Below are 23,339 nucleotides of genomic sequence, written 5' to 3'. Positions count from 1 at the left end.
CTATTTCAGATGGCTTTGGTTGGGCAAAGAATGAAGACTGAGTACCAAGTGCATTGCAGCTCAAATGTCCATTTATGGAAAGGCTGTCTCTTATCTTTATGTTTCCCCCGGATGACATATAGTTGGCGGAAAGCAACACTGTAACCCTTCTTCAACAACACAAATGTCTGGGTTTAAAAAAAAAAAAAAAGGAAACATAATCATGAATTATGTTCATGGAGGAGGGAGGAAAACAATGGGGGGATGCAAAGAAAAGCAGGAGATAGAAAGAGAATGCAGGTAAAAAATGAAGAAGGCTAGAAAAAGAAAAGAGAGAGAGAGACAAGCAGGAAACACTTTTCTCCACATAATATGCATCCTTGTAGATGGGTTTTACCATTGATTCCTACTTCTTACTTTCCGATTTCAAACACTCATTAGGACAACACAATGGTGAGAGAGTCCCTTTCAAGAGACCCAGAGCATTAATCTTCCTTATTATATTTGTTTCAGAGCTACACTGAAATGTGCACATTTATTCTAGTTGCACTAGTAAGTCTCAATTTATCCTCTTATACTGTCATGAAAACTTTTTTTTATCTTAATGAAAAAAATTCTAATACTATGTGAACTTTAATTGTATTGCCAATTTCCTTGTCATATTGTATTCCCACGGTAGAGTATTAACACTGATATACTTTAACTGTGCTTCATGTATAAATTTATACACACAGAGGCATATGCATTTTTTAATGGGATTTACCTGAGTAATGCTAATAGGGAGCCACACATGTAAATCCTTGTGCATCGAAATGAAAATATATCTCTACATATTCTCAAATAAGGTTTCTTGGGGGTTCACTTAATGTTTGAGGGGAATTCAGAATAATCATCTGAAGGTCACAGAAATTGGAGCATTTTTTAAATGCTCCTTTCTGTGGTGAATGAATGGAATAAACTATGTTCAGATTTGTTGTTTTCTTCAAAGCCCATTTCAAAGCAAGATGCCAAATTTTAAGGACATTTTCCCCCTATTTTAAAAAATAAATCAACTTTGTAGAAGAAAAAATATATAGCTGCCAAGTATATATAAGTTCAAAAGTTTTTCTATTGCCTGAAATAGAGATGCAAGAAATTACATTAAAGTTTTAAACAGAAACAGAAGTTTTCAGTCGATGTAGATAAAAATCTATTAGAGATAAAATTGTTTTGACAAAAACTGTGTAAATACAATGCCACTGGCTGCAAGCCTATTATTGAATGCAAGTGGAAAATAAGAATAGCACTCCTGAAGGGGCATGGCTAAAGTGACACAAAATAAACACAACCATTTCAGTATAATTTTTCACATTAATTATGTTCTCTTATCGTAGATGTATAACTAGCCAAGTATAACAACAATAACAAGATAGCACTGAAGTTATTTTGCAAACAGGAAAAAGCAAATAAAATAATACTGATATGCTAGTTATTAGATTACTAGCCTTTTATCTTGTGGAATAGCTTCCCTGAACAAAAAGACTATATTAATCATTTCTGTTCCTCCAAGTAAATGATATTGCATTTCTGGAGAAATAATGTTAACAGCCTTTTTCCTTAAAGATACCTTAATTTATTTGCTGATTTGCCATCTCCAAATCTCCAACAACTAAGAATATTTTCAAAAACAACTTTTAGCATAAGAATGTTGGCTTCTTTTTTTCTCTCTCACCAGGCTAAAAGCAAAATGTTCCTCACTTTCTTTAATGGAAACTTGGCACAGTTATTTGCAATTTTATGAAGAGTGTACCTATACACTGCATCCTGATTAGTGTCCTCAAATAAACTCCCCTTTACCTAATTCTAATTGTAGCTCTTTATTTCTCTATGAGTGGAAGTTAGGGACCACACTGAATTCAACCAATGGATGGTTTTCAAAGATTGTCCACTAGAGGCCACCCCTTTTGTCAGTTAATCTTAGAAATAACACCCAAGTTCAACCCCAACATGTTTGGTTAACATATGTCCTTTGGGTTTTCAACCCAAAGAGAGCAAAAGTTCTCCTCTTTTCCTGGAAAGTCCCAGCTGGTTTTCCTTATTGTACTGTGTATTCCACTTGGTCCACTTCCCTACTTTGTATTCTTCCCTTGCCTTCAGACCTACCCTTCTGTACACTGAACGTGCCAGATTTAATCGAATGCACACCTGATTACTCATTACCGTCGCAGAGATTAGATGGGCATATTTTTCTTTATTAGTCCCAAAACATTATTTTTAGTGAAGGAAAAATTCACAAGAATCTTCCAGGCAGTAGAAGGGCAGGAAACTATTTCTCCTGCATCTCCCCTATAAATGGTATCCGTGATGTGCCTGGAACGAAATCTGAGCATTCTGTGGTGCATGCAGTGAGAGTAGTTTAGGAAAACATACTGTCATCAAAGGGAAATGGTAGCAGTTAATGTACATTTGTTAGTACACTTTGGTTTGTACATTTTTTGACTACATATTTATGTAAGAGTCCCCTGCCGTTACTACAGTAAATTTTCTGAAGTGGTATTTTTGTGTCATTTTCAAATCACATTCTTGGAAGCTTAGCATTTGTAAGGTTTAGAATCTTGGTCTCTTGGGGCGGGGAGGGGGGGTGCGCCGGGATAATACCACTAGATGTGCCTAAGACTCTCAATCAGTTGAGGGTTATCTGTGAAGGCTAATGTTAACACAGACAAGAGAGAGTTGGTCTCTAGTCACAATTGAAGCGTATTGAATAACTAACTTATTTTAAGGATTGATTAGAATAGATCTTATGCTTGCATTTTACTTATGTAGGTATTTATAAATTGTTACAAAAAGAAAATTATTTCTTTTCATCTCCCTTAGCTATGAGGAAAATAAAAAAGAAATGTCGAGGAGAAAACTGGCAAGACATGGACCCCAAAAAGAAATAAGAGGGCTCAATCCTCTCTAAGGCCTAAATCAAAGCTCTGCAGTATTTTTAAATGTTTTTAAATGTTTTTTTAAAAATGATTTAATATAGTGAGTTGAGATACATTACATTAGATATAATTAGACCTAGACAGGAAAGGTGGTTCTGAGAAGCTAATGAAATATCATTAAGGTTGAATATAAGATTGTTGATTAGGATAAAGCTAATCCTGATTAGGATAAACAAGATAGGAGCTAGAGATCTTATTTTTCCTCTTATTTATATATTTATTTTGTGAGTAAAGAAGAGGTGTGCTACCTCACCTTATTGGAAGGAAAAAATAAAGAATATTACCATTTTTACATTTTGTTAAAATATTCCATCATGACGATAATGTCTTTTCCACTTCATTTTTGAGAAAGGCATTTGCCTTGAGATGTATCTATATTAAGGTAAAAGATATGAATAAAAATTGAATTTACTTGCTGTACATTATGCCGTCATGGCAAAGAAGTACTACAAGGCCCCAACAGTATGGCTTCTCCTTCCCTCCCAAACTTTACCCCACACCAGGGGCCTTCTAGAAAAAGATTTTCACTAGAGGGTATTATGCTGAGCGAAATAAGTCAATCAGAGAAAGACAATTATCATATGATCTCCCTGATATGAGGAAGTTGAGAGGCAAAGTGGGGGGTTTGGGGGGTAGGGAAGGAAAAAATGAAACAAGATGGGATCAGGAGGGAGACAAACCATAAGAGACTCTTAATCTCACAAAACAAATTGAGGGTTATTGGGGGGAGGTGAGGAGGGAGAGGGTGGCTGGGTTATGGACATTGGGGAGGGTATGTGTTATGGTGAGTGCTGTGAAGTGTGTAAACCTGGCGATTCACAGACCTGTACCCCTGGGGTTAATAATACATTATATGTTTAACAAATTATATGTGTACTTGAAACCTCTTCTCCAAGAGTAAATATCTCAGTTTTTTGAGCACATCAGTGATTAACCACAAACCATATTTTCATGGACATTCATGCAAAAACAACTTGGGTATTTCTGGGTATCACTTACAATTATTTTAATCATCTTTGGGTCTTACCTGTAAGCACCGATACATCATAACATTGACATACCGTGAACTATTCAATAGCATTTAAACACTACGTATTTCATATATGTTTTTTCTCATAGATGATGGCAGGGAAGCAAATCTAATACATATATAGTCGTCTAGATTTGAAATTTACAGACTGCTATTGCCACACTGGGACCAAAATTCCCACTGAAGCACAGAAATTCATAGAGCATTTCATATTCTTTAATTGCTCCTTCCTCTATACTTCCAGAAGAGATCATTTACTTCTTCACTTTAGCCCAGGTTTTTGGCTGGCATTATATCATTAATTTTTTTCCTTATCTATAACAATCTTAGGAATAGGAACCAATGAACAGAAGTTCATTGAATACCACCTCCAATGCTCTATCGCACCAACAACCACACACAGTGCTTTGGGAGTTAAAACACAACATATGAGTTTTAAATAGAAGGAAGGAGAAAAAATTAAGTAAGAGAGGGAAGGAGGAAGCAAGAAAAAAAAAAGGAGATAGATAGAAAAAGTGGTCTTTCCACTGATGATACCATTCTCCTTGGATCAAGCCATTAGATAAAAATGAGCATTTGCTGCTATTATTTTGCATAAACTCAACAATTTTTAAGATTTCCCCACAACATACAATCACCTACTGATTAGATTTTCATTCCTCTCACTCTCTCTTCCCCCTCAATTATCTGGCTGAAATGCTAATATACAGTGAAACAGGCAAAATGTTGGATGCAAAAGAGAAACGGAAACAAAACAGAATCATATAAAACACAGAGTTGAATATATTGTCTATCAGGCCCCAGACTGCTGCCACCCTCCACCTCTGCCTGTATCGGAATGGGAATTCAAGACCAGGCAATTCTACCATGCTTCTCATCCTTGCTGTGCTTCACAACTACTCAAGATAGAAATCCCTTTTTCTGTCTTTTCACCTACCCTCACACATTACTGCTCCCAACTCCTCTTCTGCATATCTTCATAATCCCTTTCCTGCAAAGTAGGGGCTGCTCATTCTTCCCCTCTATACTCACCATAATGTGAAGAGAAACAATCTTTTCCAAACTATTGTTCCTTTACTCTAACTTAAAAACATGTCCCTTGAGACTTCTCTTGAATCTCTGTCTATGGCCCATTACTACTGGATTTTTCCCACTCATTAGTTGAGGAATATGGCACCTGGCTCAGGATCTTTATACCTCTCTCAAGCCCAGTTGGCTTTTTCATTTTACATGAGGGTGACTCTTCCCACATTCCAGTTCCTTGACTTCTTCCATTTTGATAAGCTAACCATTCTGCAATCCACTCCCATAACCATATTCTTGCCATATCAAGAATGTAAACTTCAATGTCCCACTTCCCTGACCACTCTCTGTCTCTCATTGTTAATGCATTTACTCTTCCCAGGCATGTCTTGAGTAATTACAATCCCTTCCCATATATCATCAACCTTTAGTCTTCCTGTTTTTTCCAACCTACATTTCAGGGTTCATTATGCCAACCATCCCCTTGCCACTTCTCTCTGACTCTTGACTCAACTGAATATAGTCTTGTATGTTACAAAAAACCCAAAACAAAAACAAAGCAATAAGATAAAACCTTTATGTAACATCACCCTTTGGATGTGATCTTGTTTTTGCCCTTCCTTTCACAATCAATTATCTCGTTAAACTAACCTATTCTTTACGCAATTCTTCCCTCTGAATTGTTCTTAGACCTACTATAGTTTGGCTTCCATCCTCCATGATCCTGGTCCTTCCTCCACAACCACCTGCCTCAGAATACACTTCTTTTCACCGACTGCCTTGTCCAAAGTCAGCAGTTGCCTCTGTTCTCCCTTCCTTCCCACCAGTTACCAAGCTCTGCTGACGTACTAGGATGTATCATAAGTTAACATCTATTGAACTTATGCTATGGTCCAGGCCCTGTGCTAAGGGCTTTACATTTCATCCTCACAACAACCCTGTGGAGTACACAGTCCTCTTATCATTTCCATTTTATACATATGACAAGTATAACTAGAGGTGACAGGCTAGGCTGAGACCCTTCCACCTCCTAGGACCCATCTCTTAGACCCATCTTCTCCTCTATTTTCCCTCTGTCACTGCAATGTAGCAGCTCAACGAGAGGCTTCCCTTCTCACTGCTTTTTCTTGCTGCATTCAATGTCCCCTTTCCATGCTCTCCACTGCTGTCAGAGACTCCTAAATAGCACGGCTTAACTACTTCCATAGGTGTTCCTTAACTGTCACAGTAAAGCTCAGCGGTCATACTTATCACACAAGTCTGTTCACAGTCTACTCCTTTCCTGCCTCTCTGTCCTCAACTCAGGCCACTTTCTCCCTCCCTCACACCCAAATGGGATAATTATTGTTACACTGTGGCTGCTGCACAAAATATACTTGCATCCAAAGTATTTTTACTCGGTTTTTAAAACTAAGTTCCTGCATGGGAAGTTTCATGACACCTGGTATAGACAGCTTTCTCCACCATTGTGACTTATCACACTGCACTCACAGCATGGAGTTACGTGTCACTTTTTCACGCTCAACTAGGAGTTCCTGTGGGGCTGGCAGGACTGGGGTTTTCTGAACTTTGAACCATCAGTTCTACCCATAGCGCCTATCAATATGGAAGAAATCAGGTAGTTACTTCTTAATCTCTTTTTTCTAATTTAGCTGTCCTGATTCGAACCCACACATCAAAAGAATGTTTTTCAAATTCTATCGTACACCTAAAGAAATGTTTTTATAATTTTCCAAGTGCAAAACAAATGATGTTTTGATAAGTTAACACTCCTAATGAAGACAGCATCCATGAATTTAGAGCAAAACAGAATCCATTTGCTTGTTTTGATGGGCAAGTCATTTGATTGCCAGCAATTATGTTATATGTGTGTAGATATTTCTGCACATGTACCATTTGCTGCATATTTCAAAGTCTGCTATATTTAAAGGTATATAGATTTTTGGTTTAAAATGTCTAACAGATACAGACACCTTTATTTTAAAGAATTTTTTAAAATAAGTACAAAACATTTCTGGACAAAATACAAAGTCCTTACAAATACTAGTCTATATACAATTGAGCAAGAAGACAACTATTTGCATGTAAATCAGTAAGCTTAAGGGCGGATTTCAGGTCTCTTGAGAACTATCTAACATAAAGCAATGAATAAATTGAATGGTACCACATTGTTCCCACAAAAGCTAATAAACGTGGCTTTATAGCACCCCATTCTTTGAAGTAATCGTCTCTTCTACCATTATTTGGCTTAACATATATATTCCTACAACTTTCACATATGTGTCCATACTTTCAAAAATTAAGTATTGTAATTAATTACCCATTTTTGAAATTCATTATGTGTTTAGCAAAATATGTCCAGTGAAACACAATCATTTTCCTGTAAGAATGTTTGACATTCTTTTCCCCCCACTATCCTTATCAATATCTTGGATGTAACCATTGTCTATTTCTGTGAGTATTCAACAATCAGATTTTGTTCTCATTCATTCATCTATCCTAGCTCCTAGCTCTAAAACAGCTTCCAAGCCACAGCCTAATTAATAATGGACTTCTCTGTGGAGGGTAGTACTTTCTAAAATTACTTTCAATTTAACAATTACAGATGGATCCGTGACGTGTTTGCTTCACGTGATTCTCTCTTTCTCCTTTTTTTTAGTGATTGACATAAATTAAAATAGACAATAATAAAACATCCAAACACAGGGCCCTCATTACTTATGTTGTACATAGCTTACATACACCTTAAGGCTTAAAGCAAAGACTTTTTACTCTGACCATGAGTCATACATCAAGCTTTCTACAATCCCCTGTTATTCATAGTTGTATAGAATTGGCAAACTGCTTTTCCATGCCCCATTCCCTCACTAAAATAAATTGACTCCCAGAATTTCCTGGAAAGGCTGTAACTTTATTTTCCAATCTGAGAACAATAAAGTACTCAGTGCTGAGTCCCAAATAATACAAGACAACTTGACCTTGGCAGAACATAACACTTCACTGGGCTAGGAATGATTTTCCCTTTCAAAACTTCCCTGGGTGCCTGGGTGGCTCAGTGGGTTAAAGCCTCTGCTTTCGGCTCAGGTCATGTCCCAGGGTCCTGGGATCGAGCCCCACATCAGGCTCTATGCTCCGTGGGGAGCCTGCTTCCTCTTCTCTCTCTCTGCCTGTGTTTCTGCCTACTTGTGATCTCTGTCAAATAAATAAATAAATAAAAATCTTAAAAAAAAAAAAAAAAAAAAAACCTTCCCTGAGTAAACTCGGTAATATTGCGGTCACTCTTGAGCTCTACACTGAAAACTGACCCTAATGTCTGGCCCTCACTTCCTTTAGCTTTGAATTCTTGACATGTTTTTATCTTAACACCAAACCAAATTTTATGGCTACATGATTATTTCAAGCTTGGGGTGTATTTGGGAAACTGGATGATATGCCAGATGTCAATCATTTTCAGAGTGGTCTGAAAATCAAATCATATTCTGTTAAAACTATGGTCATTTCTACACTGAATCTATCTCTACACCTTCACCTCTCCCAGATGCCTAGATCTCAAAAAGAATAACCTCAACAAGAGAATTACTATTAACCAATTAGTTTGGATAGCCATGATTCCTTCAGCCTATAGAAAGATACAGAGTAAGTTTAACTCATCACTGCTTTCAAAATCTTAAAATTAGGAAGAAACAGTAATGCGTAAGTAAAGACAGTGCCAAAAAACTGTAAGGGAAGACTTCATAGTGAAGGTGAGCTTTGAACTCAAACTTGAAGTTTGTTTAAAACTGAGTTAAGTCAGAAGAAAGAAAATCATTCCACATGAAAGCAACAACATAATCCCAGTTACCAATTACCGATTGTGTCCTATGTCGCAGGTACCACACTGAGCACTATCACGCCTAACACTACCTAATAATACTACAGTCCTGTGATTTGGGTACTTTTATTATCCCCATTTTGCAGATAAGAAAACTGAAGCTTAAATAGCCTAAGTAACTCGTTCAAGGTCACCCAGCTAGTCGATGATGGGAGCAGGGTTTCCTCCTACAGTGTCTCAATCCAGGAGCCACTCTCAATCACTATACTCTACTGCCCTGAACACACGTCCAGAGCTTTGGGGGCAAAGAGGAAAGTGGCCCAACTAGTCATGGAAGCTATGTGAAGTAAAACAGAAAGGAAGTTCGCCATATGAATTATGGCTGTAGGCTGCCTTAAAACTAGAAAAGGTTTGAATTCGAAATAAGGAGCTACGGAAGGTCTGTGAGCAAGAGAGTAGTGTTAGAGGAAGAAAGAGCCGGGGAGACATGCAGAGGCACAGACTGGTTTGGTGAAGTTGGGGAAATCCTTAGGCCTTTGGTAACAAACCCCAAATGTTGGGGGCTTACAAAAACAAATGTTTACCTCTCACTTATATTCCATGTCTGCTAAGGACAGCTGTGAGGGAGTTGTGAGTTTTCTCCATCTGTCTTCTTCATTCCTGAATCCAGGATGAAGGAGCAGCCCTTACTTGGACATGTGAACCTTGTGGCAGAGGAAAAGAGTGAGAGAATGACTGAGACACACAGTGGCTCTTAAAACATCTGCTCACTTACCACTGTCAAAAGCAAGTCACATGGCCATGCTTGGGCTCCAGATCTATCCATGGGGCAAGGGTGCATCCTCCTCCACAGGAGGCCTACAAGTCACATGGTAGTGGTCCAGGGTGTAGAATCCTCTTACAGGAGAGGGGAATGAATCGTGGGAAAAATAATGTCATCTACCAGAGGAAGCCTGTGCTCTTTAAAGATGCTGTCGCTATAAATTAAAGCAGCAGAGTGAAATGAGTAAACTTCATAGAAGGGGGTGAAATCTCTTGTTCTTCCCAGATAGAGGGCTCTGTCTTGAGAACAACTGCTGTTCTATTTCCATAGTTTCTGGTGTAAAAGCCTTATGGTGTATGATTTTATCATCTTGTGCCAAAATCTGTCAAAGACTGAAAAGTGAGTCAAAGACAGTTTATATGAATTGATGGAGTGGATACGAATCCTTTATACTGTTTTGTTACAATTAAAATGAAATTGAATTAGAAAAATAAACAGAGAAAGGACCCAGTTAACATGTGCCATACCTTCCTGATTTTCTATTGTAGATAGCATTATAATTAAGATGACTTTACCTGCTGACTCTTTGTGGCTGCTGACCTAATAAAATATTCTAGTTGCATACAAGATATATGTGATACAAAAAAGTGATAAAGAATGACCTAATCTAAATACATTTTGGTGCTAAAGAAGTTGACCCCAAGTATGCAAATCATTAACTCAAATAAAAATGATGTAATGGTATTCTTAGAATGAGTTGTCTCCAAGACTTTTCCTTGGAATTTTTGAAACATACAAAATAGCAGTCTGAATCTTAGCCTTACACTGTCTGTTTGGTTTTCTTGCTCAAATTTGTTGTCCCTACCAGTCCTTTATAGCTTCTAAGGTCTTTCCAAAAGGTCACTGTTGCTCTGGTCCAAAGCTTAGTTCTTTGATCCCCTTCCCAGCTCCCACATCACGCATCCGTGTTCGGATTCTTATGCACAGATGTGTATCTCTGGGAATTTACCATTTATCTGAGCACAAAGTTTGCCAAATCCAGAATATTCCCATTAAAGATCAGTCTTATCTGATTTTCACTTACAGGTTTGGTCTGTCTCTCTCCTTTCTTGCAATCCTACCAAATCTTTTAGGGGAAGCCCAAGTGTTCCCAGAACACAAAACTTGAAAGTTTGGGGAAGACGACATACTGGGATGTGTGGTAGATATCGAGTACTTGGTAAGTATTTGTAGAATAAATTGACAAATGGACACATTGATTATTGTAGCAGTTAAGCCCTCCCTAATAGCAAAAGCTTCTAAACTTTCATTCAAAGACATTTGAAGAGAATACAATATGTGTTTTTCATAAAAGATGCTCAATAAATATTTGTCATTTAGCTGGCAAGGAGGAAAAATTATGGTCAACAGTTCATAACAGAAAAGATGTCCAGTCACTTCATCTCCCACCACCTCTGTTTTTAAAAAATAAAACAAGCATTTTTTGTAAGCCTTGGGGAAAAGGAATGAATATAATAATGGAAATTCTACCTCTAGGAAGAGAAAGTTGCCTCACACTCCATCACCTACAATGCCATTTCCTAAATACTATAGAATGCTATCAGAATGTCATCAAGGTCTAAGAAGGCTTCTTTTGTATTATAATGATCTACTACATATAACCATATTTATAAAAGAACACTGACAACCCACAGCATAACCACATCTATGGTATATTGCATTTGCTTTCTAAAGACCTTTACCTAAATTGACAATCGAAATGCTACTGTAAATTTTTAAATCATTTTAAACATCTCATTTATGTGGCAAATTCAACAGCTTATTCTAAGGCTACTTTCAACAGAGTAACTCAAATCGTCTTATGAGCTACCTCTTATTGGTGAGACGCTGGAGTGCTGGGTTCAATCATAGCAACGAACTTTGAAGCACTATAAGAATGTGAATAGAATCCCATCTCTTCATGCTGCAATTATTGCTCTCAGGAGATCAATAAATGTATTTCTCCCACTTTTGTACAACTGCACAACTGTAATATATAGTGTTTACTAACTCCGTTTTGCTACATTTGTAAAACCTATTTAAAATCTAACCAATCTCAATCTTAAAAAATCATAAACTATTCAATCATGAAATCCAATCATGAAATCATAAACTATCCAAGAAAGCATTCCGAAAAGTGGAAAATTGGTAAATATAAAACCTGTCGTTATAACATCATGAGCTTATTTGCATAAGCACAGAAGTGGTGCTAATCTTAATCTTATACACAAACATAGGGTACTTAAAGAATAATTTTCTAAAAATAACACGGTAAACAATAGATGGGATATTTCAAGCACAATGTGAGATTTTAGTCATATAAACATGTGAACAGAGTTCCTAACAAAATGAAATGCTATTTTGGAAAATGAGGCATGGAAAGCATATTTGTAAAGCATAAAATATCTTGATTTAAGTCTCCCTAGGTATAATCGGTGAATTTTGAAAATTTCATGAAAATTATTGGCAGTAGAAGAAAGACTAGAAGGAAATATTGCACGGAAGAATGTTAGCCATCCTTACCATTCAATAAGAGAGTTGTGACTTTATTTCATTTTTACTGTTGTCTGTAGCTTCTGGGTGTTCCTCAATGAATAGCCATTATTATTAATATTAGGAAAAAACAAGGCATCATTTAGAATATTAAAGGAACTAATCCCTTTGAATCAGGAAAGGGGTTGCGCTGTTAAGCAGACCTTATACATGCTATGTGGAAGGGCTTACCTTTTACCTCAGATTTCAATGAGCACTGAAGGTTCACATTATCAGGTTATAATTTCACTCTGCTGGAGTTATTGCTTGCATATAAATCCTAGCAGGAGACATTAGCTGTGATAGGGATATTTTCTCTCTGATCCAAAAGCATCTCGCCTTTTCCCCTGAACTACTGTAAAAATTATTACAAAAATATCTTAGAAAATAAAATCAATGCTGATACCTAACTCTACTGCATTAACAGGGTTTTTTCATCAAATTCTACAAGTAATGCATTATATTGCTTTTCTTTTCCAAAATAGCAACATGAGGTAATTTCCATTATACTCTTTTTATAGTAAAAAAAAAAAATCCTTCATTTTCTAAATGTTGAACAATACAATAAGCTGCTTGCTTATATTCTCATCTGGGACCTTATTTCTAATTCCAATTTAAAGATGGTTTAAAGTAAATTAAACGGGCCTATGAAACTAGATCTTCTCAAAACCCAAGTTTAAAATGAGATGAGATCTTCAATTAAGAATTTACATGACAACATTATTTAATGGTGACAGGAAGAGGCAGTTGAGAACTGCAGCCTCAGTCGGCACACAGGAAAAGAAAAATCCACAGATTAGAATATAAATTTCTGGCTATTACACAGAAATGGCCCATATTCACCTAGCTTTTGGAAAGTTTTCTTGTCCTTTCACAACAAGGTCAGTCCAAACTAATTACCTTGTTTGGTGAATGTAATATGGCCGAGGACTGTCATACTTACTAAAGACCTAATTTCAAGTCACTGAAGAAGTTCGGTTGCGTTTAGATATCTAGGATCTAATCCTTACAGCTGCCTGACAAATGAATGCTTATATGCAACTAGCTCACTAGAACACGTCATAACCTTACACATATGCTCTGATTAGGAACAAAGCTTGGGGTTATCCTCTTACATTTACAGAAAAATCCCACTTATAATACCTGGAACTCCAGAAGTGGGGCTACCTCGAGAGCATACGTCTACTGAATCTTGTGGGGGGGGAAATGCTAAATGGCTTTCACACTGGAAAAAATGTGTGCCTGCCTTTTTTCATTTCTTTCTCTCCCCTTTTTTTTCCCTTTTTAAATTTTTTGAGAAACCAGAACTTCAGCAAATCACATAGTTACACTGTATTATGATTCATGGTGTTTTCATAGTAATGTGACATGTCTAAATGACAAAATGCTGGCTATCTACCAAAAATGTAAAGTAGTTTAAATAGTTTTCCCAAGGAAAAAAAGGCCATTATTAATTTCTTCAGCAAATTTCTTTGCTGTAAAATGGCAGCCAACCAACTTAACACCAAATCTTCACAAAGTACAATGAGACAAAGGGTTTTAGGTATGGACGACTTTGTTTATGAAATTGTTCACTACCCATAGCTTCTTCCTTCTTGGCTCGAAGAGGTAAAACTACGAACCTTGAAATTGCTTTATCTCCCGTTTGTTCCTAGAGAAGGAGCAATAGAAGTCTCCCTCCCCAAACTACACATCCCTCCCACTTCAGGAGATCTGAACTGCAGGTGGTTGGACGTTTTTATTTAGAGAACAACTTATTTATAAATCATGGATGGCAAAAATCTGGCATCAATTCTCCCCTTTGTGTGGCTCAACTTACATATTTTAATAAAATGTTTATTATATTCTGACTTCTCACAGGTACTGCCACTGTAAAAAAAAAAAAAAGAAGTAACACACAGATGTGTGTAATTATCAAGAGAGATGAGCTTCCTTACAATTTAGAAAGGAAGCAAAAAAAAAAAAAACCCAACAAACCTTTTTTGGGGGAAACTTTTTCTATTTCCCCTCCATTTATTTGGACACCAAGGGAGAAAACAGAAAGGAAAAAAGGAAGAGAGGAAAGAAGGGAGACATATACTGTGTTTTAAGGGTCTGGCATATGCACCCAAACCTAGCTATATAAATGAACCCTTTCAAATTGAAAATAAAAAACCAAAAAACCAAAAAAACTTCCTTTTAGTATTCCCTCCTTTTTTTCCCTTGCAGTGGTCCACGGTGAAATTCTTTCCGGGAATCATTCACCCAACCCTAATTCTAATAGAAGACTTCAGAGCAGTTTGTGTCTAATAACAGCTCTGTGGAGGCCCTTGAAATTCTAATAAAGAACCATCAACCTATCAGAAGAACATGTAATTTTATGTTCATTACTTCTTGGTGTCCAGCTGTAGAATTTGGATGGTTGCACCTCAATTAAAAGTTGAATTGAAGTTAATATCATTTAAATAAAAACTTCAATAAAAAGTTAAAGTTGTATTCTTAATAGCATTAATACCCTCTAATGACCGCTATGGTCATTACCACCAGATAACTGACCTCCTTGACCCTTTCCTAACTGAGACACCTTCTTGTAACACAATTATTTAGCAGTAATGAGTACTCGATGGGAGATTATTGTATAACCAAGCACCTTGACTTACCATTCTCAGTCATCCCCCTTCTTTGACAAATGTTGCAATTTTCCATTACAAGTTTTTCTGTTTCTAAAAGAGAAAGCTGCTTCCCCTCCACATCACCTCCTCCCACCCTTTGCCCTGATATAATTGTTAAGAGCCTTAAAAGTAACTAAAATGGTATAAAGGAGGTCTACTGTTCATGTGTAGTGACTGCTGCTATTAAGGACCTTCATCTCCACCATTTGAGACCACTCTTAACAAAAAAGGGTAGGGGGGAATGAATGCTTAAAAAAGAAGTTAAATGTGGCTTTCTAAGTCTCTTTCCAACTGGACTTTGCATATGGTGTTAAACTGGAAAATATGGGAGACAAAAAGATGTCCAAAAGGATGATTTTAACAGAAAAGACTTCCACAAATCCTTTAAGAACTTCATTTCCTGTTTTCCCTTTCCTGGAGACTGCCATTAACTGGGGGTAGGGCCAGAGAAGAAAGAAAAGGGACACTAACCCAATTTTCTGTTAAAATAACATCCTAGTAGGCTCAGTTTCTGAAAACATTGAGAAATTCTCATTTCATAATGTATCTTATTTTAGAGCACTGTTTAAGGACAAAATTAAACTTACACTGCTCTGAAACTTTATATTTTAATTAAGAACAAATCAAGTTGATAGACAACTATTCTGACTTTTGTGGCAACTCAATCTCATAATCTAAAAATATATATATAATTCCAAATAATGATGAATAAATAGCTAATTTCCTTACAAGTGAAACTGGGATGCAAACAGAAGTTAAGCAGTACTGATATATGAGATACCCCTAGTTCAAAGTGCATTTGTTTTATTTCTCTGACTTCCACAGTGAGTTTTATTGCAGTAGGAGATTATTCAAAGAATGAAGACCAAATAGCCTTCCATTCCTCAGAGGACAGACAAGATGAACTGAGCATTTGATGGCACTTTCAGATGTAAGCAAAAGAATTTGTTAATAGGATTTTTCCACTAATATAATGTGTTGCTCTGAGGAGTCATATCATCTCCTTTTCTATAAGTCTGTCAGACTTTAGGTCTATATCGCTTTAGGTCCATATACATGTCCGTAAGGTCTGAACAAAGCCAGGAGACTGAATAAAACTTCAGCTGATATCAGCCTAAAGGTTCAGTGATTCCCAATCCTTTAAAGGTTAGAAAAGAAAAAAGAAAAGAAAAGAGAATAAGAAGAAATATCATTCACTCACTAATCAATAAAATAGTATCTACTAAGTACTATGTAAGTAATGGTAAAAAAACAAAGAGGAAAGAAATCTAGTTCTTGCCCTCAATGAGTTTATGATCTAGTGAACAATAAGACAGAATGAAATACATGAGAAATAGGTGTTGCTTCCCACAGAGCAACATGCTGAAGGAATATAACAGATGTGATTAATTCCGACTGAGGGAGAATTAGGATGACCCTAATGGGTGAAGTAAGATCTGAGAAGGACCCTGAAGAAATTCGGTTAGGATGGATAGAGAGCAGAGAAAAGCAGCCAGCCCAAGGGAACAGGCTTGGACCTGTGGTTGAGTGTGGTATCAGAGAAGCAGGACTGAGAGGTATGGGCGGTGTGACGGGACTAAGGGCCAATGACCCCGGAGAAGTGATTTGATGCTGGATCAAGGAAAATTCTGAATACCTCATTAAGGAGTCGGATTTATTGTGGCAAGGCTTTTGATCTGAAGTTGGATGTGATCCAACATGTATTTTAGGAAGATGAGGATGGAAATTGGGTGATCAGTAACCAGAGGTAAAATTGAAGCTGGGAGTCAATTCAAAGTCAGTGACACTTACTCATCCTCAGCACTGTGGTTGAACAACTCAAAGACTCAGGGTAGGGTGGGCACTGCCCACAGTCACCACAGGGTTATAGGCAAACAAGGCAGGACACCCTTAGAACCTCATCTGTAAAATACAAACTATTTGCAGCTCCCTGATTCTATCTGCGGGAAATCAAATCTCGAGATTCCTCTCAAGCCTGTCTGGCTGGAACAATAAGGCCTAGACCAAGTGAGTGGGTATAGAAGGGAGAAAAGACCTAAGAGGAAAGCACCCCTATGGCTCAACCAAATGCTAGTGTTCCGCTGATGTGTAAATAAAAGCATTCTTGATCAATCATCCTTGACTGAAGCTGGGAAAACAAACCAAATCAGACATATATTTGGCATTATAATGAGCTTGCCATTTAGTCCCTACTGGTCTCTGGACATACTAGACCAAAGCCAGGCCCAAATGCAATCAACTAAATAGCATCCAGAATGACCCGTGAAGGGCTGGTAAAATATCCTCCTTTTGGCTGAAATGGATGAAATGGAGCTTGACTCATGTCTTTCCAGTGGATGGAAGCATCCAGAAGCTACAGGAAGAACAATGTTCCCCATTCAGCTGGTGCTCAGGTATGACCACAGCTGAGGCTTCCATAGCCCAAAAAGAAAAACTGTCAAGTTAACATTTTTACTACACTGAAAGAAAATGGAGCAAGAAGGTTTTTTTTTTTTATTTGTATAAAATATATTGTTCTTCCAGGCTGCAGTGAAATAGTTTCTATTTAATTGCACAGAAATCCTAAGAAGGTTACAGCAGTGAAACATTAAAATTCTAAGGGCAACTAATAACATTAAAACTTTATAGCCCCAGATAGAATAATTTAGACAAAAACAACATGAACATATGTTTTGTGTAATAATAACAAACATTTATAGCTGTCAAGAGAGAAAAACACAGGTTTATGCACACCTTAATGGTGTGCATGGGTGAGCATGAGTATATTTAAAACATAATATATTACAAAAATGACAGCAGGCATGGCTCTTCTGGGTACTATGTTAAATCAATGAATAAATTACCAAAAGTGAGCTGTGGCTGTTTGGATGTGTAATTGAGCTTAACGTATGTAGTGTTATTTCAAAAGAAACTGTTCAAGGAGTTTCGAGCCCAATCCACTCTGCATCTATCCTAGGCAGTTTACAAATAGCAATAAATGAAACCGTTTCACAGTAGGAAGGAAGTTTAGTTATACACATTACTTAAATGGGGGAAAAGTTAATTTTAATATGCTTTGCAGAAATTGAAAACAAACTTATAATAATTTGCTTATGTTCACCAAACTGGAAATTGAAATGTTAATATTTGGATTTAAATTTATATTAATTATTCACTGTATGACTCACAAAACCACTAGAAATTATCTGTTCAACTTAAAACAAATACATATACAGCCCTTCATAAATATATGTTTATTATTCTACTTGTTTTAATTACATCATTTGAATGCCACACTTTTTCAAAAAATTATTAGGACTACAGAATATGAAGTAAATTTTAAGCTTGTTTGTGTCAACAAGTTAATGGCAATTGGTAGTAACTGTGCTGCAGACAAAGCCATTAATGTGATTTTTAGAATAAAAATAACTTCTCATAATTTTCTTTCTAATTATGAGGTTGTTTGTCTTACTTAGTACTCCACCACAGTTTTATGAAACAGGGAAAGAGGTATGTTTTCTTCTTTTTCCCCTGCCTGACTTTTCTGGCCTTAATCATCTCATATTTTTCTGTAATATATAAAATGCTGTGACCCTTTTACATAGAAAAGCTGAGACAAAATTCCCAAAGAATTAATTCCTAAACCGTTTGAATTACAGAGCTTGCCAAGTAGCCAAAAGAGCCACTCAACAGCTGTAATTTCTTTTGAGGAGATTGCAACTTTAAGCAATTTAAAATGTTATGATGGGCCTAGGTAACAGCCATGCTGACTCCTTATTTTTCATTTCTTTTGTGTTAATAGGGTCATTATATCACGGCAGATGCAGGGGGCAGGACTGTCATGTGTTTTATGAAAAGGAGACTATTTTCTTGAACAGCATATTTTCATCTGTCCTATTAGTCCCATGCTTGGTCATCATTTATAGCCACCTAATACAACAAGTATCTTCCACCGCTCTCCACAATTCTGTGGGGTCCTGGACTCGTAAACCCAGACTCACTTTTCAATCACACTAGACAAATAGCTTCCCACTAGCACCGAACACAGCTCTGCTCGGCCTGCACCTAACAAAGATCTTTTTATTCAAAATCACAATACAATTAGATAAGAGGTCATCCCTCTGCATCTTCACCACCACTTTTACTCACGTTGCCACTATTTACTCACTTCCCCACTCTATTCTCTTCTCCCCAAATTTTGCACAAACCAACCAATTTACTAACTCCGCCAAACACTAATCCCACAGGGTTTCCAGGCTTCTGTGAGCAGATGATGATGAACACAGTTGGGATGCCTGGATACAGATCGACAGTGGAGCCCACTTAGCGCTCTATGCTCATTAGGACACCAAGATATGGAAAACACTAGGAAATACTGCTTTATGAGCTGGGAGTTTAAAGACCTGGCCATATATGCTGAAATAGGTAAAGCTACTTGGAAAAAAGCTTCCTTATCTTCCCCTCTTGGGAGTCTTCTCCATAGGTCTCTCATCCCTAGGGACTGACCCCACAGAGTTACTGCTGGAAGTTAAGCAGCAAGCATCAAATACTTTCAGAAAGAAATTTACTGAGCCTCCTATGGGTAAGGCCATAAGAGCCAGAGCCTTTCCCTGACAATATTCATTTTAAGCAGCCCATTTTCCTTTCCTGATTTAAACTGAGTCTTACAGAATTAATGGGCAAGGAATGGGGGAATGTGCAAAGTAGAAAGGGATCAGCAGCCAAGTCCGTGTTAAATCACCAGCCAGCTGGCATGTTTCAAATGCTGCCCTATGAATACCAGATCTACCAAGAATAAATACTGAACACAAGTCATAGAAGCAATTTACTGTAGATCTCCAGATAAAATCTTAACCTCAAAGACCCTTGACAAGATATAATAATTATTTCCGATAACAATAACAAAATTAAAATCATAATTAGAGAGTTCAGATCCGTATCTTTTATATTTCAGAAGCTAGTCACCTTAGGGTATAATGCCAGAGTTCAAAAGTATGAAGACATCACACCCTGAATCTGTGGGGTCTACAAGGCAAGTAGTTTTGCACTGAGGAGGAGCCCCAGGCATCACTGTCTGGTATATGGCAGACATGGCCTATGCTGGCTTTTCTGGTGCCTTAACAGCTTCTACTGCTACCACCTTTGTGACCACCCAAGGTCCCTGTGTTGTAAAGCATATGAAACTGAGTACAGTAGCCTCAAAGTGGCTCTTTCTAGATTCAACTTCCCATTTTTCTTTTCATATCCATACCCTCCAGGTGTGGGCTCAGTCCTCACGTCCAGCTGTGTTTTGGGTTCTCATGCCCACCTTCTCCCCGGATGCTGTGATTCTCATTCGTTTCACATCCCACTCAAAGCTCCTTACTTTGGCGCAGACCATGGCTCCTGCCCAACACTCACCAAGCATGAGAACCGGGAGTCAGATGCCTACCCTGGCAACAGCTATACGTATGAACTATCTTTGATCTTCTCAGCAACCACGGATGACTTCATTAGTCAACCATTCAACTCTGACAATACATTTGTATGTGTCATTCTTTGTTTGCAGGTACAGAAAAGGATTCTCTTGATAATCCTTTACTAAATCATACCAATTAATAAACTTATGAAGAACTAAGCAGCTAAAATAAAATAGTAGAAACTAAATAGTTATACAGTGGTACATACTTTCCTTCAACAACTTTCGTAACTTATATTAAACTTAATGGGATTGTCCAGCACACTTTATTAAGATATGACAATCTTATAGTGGTTATGGGAAACAGGAAAATAAACAACAAAAAAAAGATACACTATATCAAAATCACACATTTGATTATCCTTCCTGAGAGTTCAATAACAATTACTTAAATTAAAATTAAGTGTTTGAAAATTATAGTATTGTACAGCTGCCACACTTTTCATTAACTCACAACTTGTATGCCTAGGATGTCCGTGAGCTAACTAACTCATAAATAACCCTGCTTAAAGTGTCAAAAAGGCAAATTTCCAAGTATGGGTATGGTAGGCTGCTTTCTTTTTCCTTCTTTTTAAATTGTGAAATGCAAAGCTATAAATGCAAAGCTATAAAACATTTTACATTAAAAAGATACTTCACCTAAGTTTTATATAACTGGCCTAGATTCCATCATATCAATTAAATCAATTGAATCTATGTAACTTCAGAGTATAGATCAGTTTACAAAACTGATATTTAAAGAACTAACAGAAATATTTAAACAGAAATATTTATTTATTTATTTGAGAGAGAGAGAGTGAGAGAGAGCATGAAAGGTGAGAAGGTCAGAGGGAGAAGCAGACTCCCCTTGGAGCTGGGAGCCTGATGTGGGACTCGATCCCAGGACTCAGGATCATGACCTGAGCCGAAGGCAGTTGTCAAACCAACTGAGCCACCCAGGTGCCCTAAACAGAAATATTTAAAGAACTAACAGAAATAAATAACCTAAAGAATCCTCACAATATAAGGATTTTGATTTCTGTTGTAAATTTTTTATTAGGAACCAGCATTTTTTGAGAGTATTCTTTGAGGGACATGTGCTGAGCACCACACTGTTTAGAACAATGAACAAGAAATATCCCCCCCCCCACCTTAGAGCATATACCTTGAGGAATATCTTTTTCTTTCTTTTTTTTCTTTTTATGATTTTATTTATTTATTTATTTGCACGAGCAGAGGAAGGGGCAGGCAGCGGGGAAGCAGACTTCCTGCAGAGCAGGGAGAGCGATGGAGGACTCGATCCTGGGACCCTGGGATCAGGACCTGGGCCAAACGTAGATGCTTAACTGACTGAGCCACCCAGGTGCCCAAGGATTATCTTTAGTACAAGATTCAAAGACAGAATGTGCGAAGTGCCACAACTGAGGTAGAAGTGGTATAGGTACATTCAGGAAACTGACAGTCACTCTGATTCAAATGGGTCCTTGGGGGGAATGAAAAGGACAGAATAGGTGCAGATGGGCAAAGATCTGAGGAGCAGAATGAGAAGAGCAGAGAGAAAAGACATGTGGCTGCACCAAATGAAAACAAAGGAGACTCAAAGGAACAAAGTTAGGAAGGAGGGAATTTGATAGGTAGGCCACGGAAAACCACTGAAGCATTCTAATTGGAAGAATTACAGTGCAAATGGAAAAGAAGCAAGAGAGACAGCCACAAGGTCAACTGGGAATCTAGTTTTAGAACTGTGTCCTGTGTGAACTCTGACTTCTGCAGAGGTCAGGGCAGGGAGGGCTAGAGAAGACTCAGATTGCAAGAAGCAGGCTGAAAAGCCTTTGGGTTCTGAGTCAACTAAGAAATTCCACTTTGGTTTTCTCTGAGTGTGTGTGTGCGTGCGTGCGTGTGTGTGTGTGTGTGTGTTAAAAGCATCTTTTATTTTATTTTAATTTTATATTTTGTGTTGTTTTATATGTTGGGGTTATGAGTACGATTTAGTTTGAAATAAAAAAATTGGCTAATACTTTTTTAATGAAAGCCACCAATCAAGATCACATGTTTTACTTACAGACGGAACCTGAGACTCAGAAACTGACTTGGTAACCAAGAGGTCATGAGTGAATACTGATGAGGATAGTTTCACTAAGAGTACCTGTGGCCAAAGACACCAGTGTAGCAATGAGTTGAGAAGAAAAAGAGATGATAGATCAGCAGTGAGGAAAAAAAGAAGTAAAAGTACTTTGAACAGTAACAGGTAGAGAAAGAGTCAACGTGTAGAATACTCAGAAGCTGGTAAAACTTCATTAAAACAGTGAATTTGTTGCTTAAGATTTGTGTGTCCTCAGGAACAGAAAATTCCAATTCTGCTAACAGAAGAAGCCTAAACAAAGAAGGAAATTGTCAAAAATGCTGAAAGTAGGATGGCTCTAGGGTTGGTTAATTCAGCTATTCAATGATATAAAAAAAAAAAATCCATCTTTCTCCTCTGTCATCTTTGGCATATCAGCCTTGACGTCAACCTAGTTCTATTCATGATTAGACAAAACGACTACAGCAGCTCAGCTTCATGTCCTTGTGGAAGCATCCAGAGTTTGAAAGGGAATCCTTTCCCTTATTTGTCTCTTTCTACAAGAAATTTAAACAAACAAACAAACAAACAAAAACTTTTCCAAAAGCCCTGCAGAGACTTTTCTTCATATCTCACTGGTCAGAAGGCATCAGTTGGTAGTGTCTAAACCAATCAGTAACTTGGAAGGGGAGCCCTCTTGGTTGTCTGACAGATTGCAAGTCACTGCCTGGGCTGGGGGATACGGTCCATTTCCCTGAACCACACAGTACAGGAGGAGGGGGTGGGCAATGGCTGTTGCTTAGGCAGCCCACCCGCCTGCAAATGAAGCCTAATAAGCATTGTTTGATACTGCTGTTGATGATTTTGTCAATAGTGCCTCATCCCCAACCCATTTCCCTCCTAGGAGAAGTGTGCCTATACTTCCCAATATCCAATTTTATCATTTACGGGAAGAAAGAGAACTATCGATTGCCTAGGAAAAGTATGCACAACAAGAGTTTCTATTTTAAGGCATTCATTGAAAGAAGCTACTATGAGACAACATCTGCTTAAAATGCAGG

General features: G+C 37.5%; 1 protein-coding gene across 3 annotated transcripts in view; it reads right to left on the bottom strand.

The window, feature by feature from the left end:
- The window catches only part of LOC116861945 (A-kinase anchor protein 6), a 416,895-nt gene that overhangs the window by 174,555 nt on the left and 219,001 nt on the right, over positions 1 to 23,339 (bottom strand). The gene's annotated exons all lie outside the window — the stretch shown is intronic.

Source organism: Lontra canadensis, unplaced genomic scaffold (assembly GCF_010015895.1).
Source record: "Lontra canadensis isolate GAN:19392208 unplaced genomic scaffold, GSC_riverotter_1.0 scaffold213, whole genome shotgun sequence".
In the NCBI taxonomy this organism is placed as follows: Eukaryota; Metazoa; Chordata; class Mammalia; order Carnivora; family Mustelidae; genus Lontra; species Lontra canadensis.
This window is presented reverse-complemented; position numbering and strand designations above follow the sequence as displayed.